The 6,185-nt window shown below is 38.4% G+C and overlaps 2 protein-coding genes across 14 annotated transcripts in view; one reads left to right on the top strand and one right to left on the bottom strand.

The window, feature by feature from the left end:
- CASK (calcium/calmodulin dependent serine protein kinase) overlaps positions 1–6,185 on the bottom strand; it is a 465,298-nt gene that overhangs the window by 168,772 nt on the left and 290,341 nt on the right. The window lies entirely within an intron of this gene.
- GPR34 (G protein-coupled receptor 34) overlaps positions 3,728–6,185 on the top strand; it is an 8,994-nt gene continuing 6,536 nt past the window's right edge. For both annotated transcript variants that reach the window (XM_006148874.3, XM_006148875.3), the window contains exon 1: positions 3,728–3,812. The gene's annotated coding sequence lies outside the window, so the exon portion shown is untranslated. The remainder of the gene's footprint in view (positions 3,813–6,185) is intronic.

Genomic DNA, 6,185 nt, shown 5'->3' with positions numbered 1-6,185 from the left:
TTCCCTACCCTCAGTCTTTCTCTCCATATTTGTAACTATTTTTATTATATTTTTGCCTCATCCTTCCATTTTTTAAATGATTATTTTTTGTGCAGAAGGTAGGTGTGCTTGCCAGAGAGAGATAGAGATAAAAGAGAGAGAAAGTGAGAAATCACTCCTGGGAGGATGGCCATGCCACAGTCCCTTCTCTTTCATTCTCCTCTCGGGATTTTGGGCATACACACACATGTGCCCACTGTGATTTTCAAGCTTCTGGTTTCAGGACTTGAACTGTGGCTGGCCATGTGGGAGTCCAGTGCCCCAACCACCAAGCCACCTGCTGGTCCCAATCCTTCTATTTTTTTAATAGGAAAATATGTATGTGTTTAAACATTCAACAATTTCAGAAAATCATGTTATCTATCCTATAGATGACTCCATAGCAGTACCTAGAAATTTTTGTAATTTTTTTAAAGAGAGATTTTTGCTATAGGGCAGCATTGTGCACTCGCCAGAGAGACAGAAAGTGAAAAATCACCCCCCTCAAGGGGATGACCACACTGAAATCACTTCTCTCAGGACTTTGGGTGGGCACGCACGCACACATGCCTGGCGTGAGCTTCAAGCTGATGGGTCTGGGACTCAAACTATGGTCGGCTAGGTGAGAGTCCAGTGATGTAACCATTATACCATCTGCAGGCCCCTGCTTTTGTTGTTTTCTAAAGAGAGGGACTTGTGTATTGATGGGAATGGTTCTGTAGAGGGAAGAGAGGAGATGAAATACAGTACACGAGGTGGTGGGGGGGTTGGCCGTAGTGACAGCAGAGAAGGCAGGGTACAATGACACCTGCAGATGCAGGCAGATGTAGATGTAATGGAAGAAGATGAGGAAATTCTCTTTGGAGAGCTTCTGTTTTCTCAGTGAAATTAAAGTGATTATTAGGTGGAAGTGGCAAAGGAGAGAGGGTTGCTTGCTGTCTGAGAAGAGTAAAGGTATGGAAATGCTTAAGCATTGCTCAGAGGAAGCCAGATCCCATGTAGCTAACCAGGGCTTGAGCCATGCCCTGGCAGCTTGAAAAACACTCTAGTGTATCCACTGGATTCTGATGGGATAAAGAATTGGAGGAAAAAGGATTGTGCTATGACCAGTCCCTGCTGGGGCATGTGTGTGCTGTCTCTGTCACAGGCAAACAGGGATGTGCCTTCTGGTATAAAAATATAGGCGAATGAACTGTTTAAGGCAGTGGTTCTCAACCTTTAGCATCAGGATCACACAGATTGCTGGGCCCCATCACCAGAATTTCTGGCTCATGGGTCTGGGGTTAGATCAAGAACATATATGTCTAACAAGCTTCTGAATGATGTTGATGCCACTGGTTTGGGAGCTATGCTTTGAGAACTATCAGATGAAGGAAACATACCAGGATTGCTGGCAGCACAGAGGCCCACCTGAACCAGCGATTCCTCTAAGCAGCCCCATTTCTTTGAAGTGAGACCAATCAGCACAACTGTGTATTTGTACCCAGCAGTCCTCACTCTAGCTGGCAGGGTTGGGACTGAGATAAAGACAGGATGGTCACTTCAGTAATAGTGCCAAGCAAGGATAAACATTTCTTGTTTTCTGCTTCTAACTTTCTAAGCTAAAAGTGTACAGTACCAACAAAGGAAGAGGAAGAGTGAAGGGAAAAGGATGTATACAAATAAGCTAAGAACACGGAGACAAAGCAGAGGTTCAGAGTGAATAGGAAAAAACTCACATAAAGAGAGAACGAGAAAAAGACTATACTCAAATCTGGTGGTAGCATTGCTGACTCACATGGAGGAGAAAATGTGGTCACAGTATGAGGAAACTAAAGACTATGACAGAATTAGTATTTCGAAGAAGAATGGCTTAGGAATGAAAAACAACAAGACAATATAGAAAAAAAATATGTATTTATGCTAGGTTTTACGAAATAGAACACTAACAGTTAAAAACCTACTTAGTCATTAAAAAAAAATCCTGCCAAGATCTTAAAGAAAAAGCACAACCCATGTTCATAGCAGCATTATCCACGATAATAAGAGGTGGAATTAACCCACATGTCCACCGACAGATGAACACATAAAGAAAATGTGGTATATGCTCACAATATACTTATAATACAGTTCTAAAAAAGGAGATCCTGTCACATGCTACCACACAGATGAACTGTGAGAATATTATGCAAGGTGACATAACCCTGTCACAGAAGGACAAGCACTGTGTGATTCCATTCATATTGAGTATCTAAAATAGTCAAAAATCATAGAAGGAACCAGTAGAATCACGGTGGCCAAGGAATGAGGGGGGAGGGAGGGATACTATAATGTTCAGTGGGTATAGAGTTTCTGTTTTGAAAGATGAAAATGCTCTGGAGATCTACTGCACAACAAAGGGCAAAACAATAAAAACAAACAAAAAGGTGTGTATAGCATGACAATGTGAACACAATACTATTGAACTGGACGCTCAAAAAATGGCTAAGATGGTAAATTTCATGTTATTATTTTTAAAGAACTGTTTATTTGTTTATTATTATTATTTTTAATTTGACTACAGAGACAGAGAGAGAGAGAGAGAGGGAAAGTGAGAAAGTAAGCTGCTAAGTCCGGATGCCATGGTCAGCCAGGTGGGAGTCCAGCACTTTAACCACTGTGCCACCTGCTGGTCCCAATGTTATGTGTTTTTTTTCTACAATAAAAATAAGTCCTGCCAGCTAATATAGTAAACACCTTCCTTCCTTTTCAGAGGTTTTATGAGGGAAGTAAGAGCTACAAAATATTTGTATCCTAGCAATTTAAAAATACTTAGTCTTAAGTATCATTTTTATAACAAACTGAAAGCTTTGGAGAATATGATGTTCAGAAGAATGTATCCAGAAATAATTAGAATGCTAAAGGTGAGTGAATTAACTATTATTTACTATAAACAAGCTGGAGAATAAAAACTAACTTTTCTTCACTTTAAATAATAACAGAAAAGGGGAAATGACACTGAACTGCAGGGTCAGCAGTTACATAGATAGACAGATAGTGGTTAAATACTGGACTAGGACCAAGCAAAAACTGCAGAATCCCATTGTTATTTTCTTAAAAATTTGGGGGATGTTTTAATTTATTTGGAAGGGTTTATCAGTGATAGAAAAAGATCATCACAAATCTCATGTAGTCCTAAAATTATAAGATTGTTTTAGAAAATAAATCTAAGGTCTTAAAGGAACACACGAAAAGATACCAAAATAGTGTATGAATCAAATGAAAGTTTAAACAATTCAAGAGTGAAATAATTTATTACTAATATTATAATAATTCAATATAGAAATGCCATTATATTTTAATAACTTAATTTCTAGAAGTAATCCAGAAAGAAACAGAATCAAAGTTTGTATTTGAAAAGTCCACATAGCACGTTATGCATTATTTCTTAGGAAAAATAGAAAATACATATTTCTGCTCAGAATTTATAAACTTTTAGTTTGGGAGGTGAGAGAAACTTCCCATGATTCTCAAGTGGAAGGTATTCATAAAGAAGCTTTAAATAATTTCTTGAAGTTAAATGCTGATTGAGCTTAAAAGTTATGGCATGGTGGTGGGGCCTTTTAATATTTTCAAAAGGAGTCTGAGGGTTATCATGCTATAAAAAAGAAAGAAAAGGGGAGGGAACCCCCCACCACATGTGAATATAAAAAAGAAGAGAACCCCAACCAATTGCACCACGACCGGATGGAAGAGCCCAGCTGACACGCGAAGACAGTTCCAGCGTCTGGGGAAGTTGGGGGTTTGGTTCTTTTTATTTCACCAGAGTCTGAACTGTGAGTATTCCTTGATTTTAACTACATAAGTAAGTTTGTATTTCAGGTATAATTTGATTATCTGAACATTCAGAATGAAACCTGATTCATGATGATAAGACTACTCTAACACCAGCAATTTTCTGCTTTTAGAATCACTGAGTAAACTGCTTGCATGACCCTTCTGCCTTGATTTCAGATGAAGCTATCTATTTCTTTATAGTTACTTTAAGTTTTTTAGGACATCCAAGGTATTTAAGCTCATGCTATTAGTTCAGTCACATTGTTTACACTGCATTTGTATACTGCAGAAAAGATTAGTAGCTGTATTTAAATCAAGGGCAAGTTATTTTCATGTGGGGCAGCAACTTTTAATTCTATTATAAATTATCTGTACCTACTGACTTCATTAAGTTATGCTGTCTCCCTATTTTCAATTACAGTCTTTTCTTTACTATATTATTACTATTTTTGTAATTACTAGACCATATAAATATGAAGTTTGGTGTTTCAGAAGTAAATAAGGTGACTATTAGAGAAAAGAAAGAGCAAAATATACTTTAGTACAAAAAACTAAAATTAAAAACAATTACACAGTTAAGTTTATAACAAAACCCAATATGCTACTGATAGTATTATTTCCAAAGTAATGTGCTTTCAATTTTCATTCTGTATGCAGCAGCTAATGCAACTTTTTTTTTGGAGAGGTTTTTGCTACAGGGCACATGCGCTCACCAGAGAGAGAGAGACAGAGAGACAGAAAGCGAGAAATCACCCCCAGGGGGGGATGGCCACCCCGCAATCCCTTCTCCATTCTCCTCTTGGGATCTTGGGCATGCATGCACACGCACCTGGCATGAGTTTAAGCCACCAGGTCCAGGATTCGAACTACGGTCTACACAGGAGTCCAACGACATACCATTATGCCAACTGCTGGTCCCGTTAATGCAATTTTTGAAGCATGGCCTGAATATATTCAGTCATTGCCAAGTCAGACTAAAAGGTGAAAGGTTGCTATTGCTTCCAAATAGGTATGTATTTTAACATAGCAAGGTGATGTTTTCCTCAAACATAACCAAGCTGAATTTAAAATGCTTCTGGTCATATGGGGCCACAGTGGAATTTCTTGGATCCTGTGCCCCCAAATACAGCAGCTCCTTCATCAGCCAGATGGGAAACACAGGCAGGGGCAGGGTATTGGTTAGGGGTGGGGTGGGGTACAACGCACCAACATCCAATTGTGAACTTGCCAGCAGGATTTGTCAGGTAATAACGTTAAAAAGAAAACCACCATTTATTGAAAGCGTTTGTGACCACTACATGGGTCACAAATATTGTCCACTGGGAAATTAGTCCACTACGTGAGCACAGTGGCTTGTTTCTTGTCTTTACCAGCAATTCTTAACATATCAAACAAGTGTTTTTTAAAACACCAATTGAAAGGCTTAAACCAGTGACAACATTGTAATGTGCCCATGTATTTGTTAAAGGAGACAAAATCCAGTCACTAAGTTTAAAACACAATCTAATGTATTCATTTGTTACTACATAATTGGATGCAAGTCACCTCGTAGATGACTACGGTCACCACTTATACAAATGAGCCACTTTGTCTTTATTCTCTCTATGCCTGAGACTAAAGCAAAACCAGAAAGATTTACTGGTGAACATGTCTAACTATTATTTATTTGCTTTACTAGAAGATGAGTGTGGAGGCAAATGGTTACAGGATATGTGCTTTGTGCTGATAATTTTCTAAGAGAAGCATCTTGATTATAGCTAGCAGGCCTAGAAATATGTTTGAGAGGATAGGCTCTGGGGAATGTGTTAACATTCCAATGAAAGACTGTGATTCTGTAAACTCTGGATTTATTTACTTGATGTAATGAGCATAGCAAATAAGAGTAATACCTTTTCCAAAGAAGTAAAAGTAGATGGCATAATTTCTCTTTAAAATGGCTACGCTGGATAATGTTAAAGGAATCATGTCAAAACACTGCTGAACTCCACACTAATAAAGAAAATGCTGATCTTTTCCGACAAGGAGTGAGGTTTGGTGGAAAGGATCATGGCTGCTAAAAGTCAGATTTTAGTCCCAAGTTAGGTACTGCTATCTTGAGTGGCCATGGGTAAAGATGAGAATTTTTTCATCTTTCATTATCAATGACCTCTTCCATAATATCTACCTCACATGGTTATTGGGTAAGTGTAATAATATAAATGTGCTTAACATAGTATCTGGTACATAGCAGGTGCTAAATAAATATTAGTTCATGGTTTGGTCTTGGGTTGTCAGAAAAGTCATGATGCATTTTGGCATAGAAAAACATAGAAAACTACATCATGACTCCCCCCCCCCCCCACCCAAATCGCCAAGGGTCCAATTTGTCACGC

The sequence above is a fragment of the Tupaia chinensis genome, unplaced genomic scaffold, assembly GCF_000334495.1.
Source record: "Tupaia chinensis unplaced genomic scaffold, TupChi_1.0 Scaffold000248_1, whole genome shotgun sequence".
In the NCBI taxonomy this organism is placed as follows: Eukaryota; Metazoa; Chordata; class Mammalia; order Scandentia; family Tupaiidae; genus Tupaia; species Tupaia belangeri.
The sequence above is the reverse complement of the archived record's forward strand: the minus strand, read 5'-3'. Positions and strand labels throughout refer to the sequence as shown.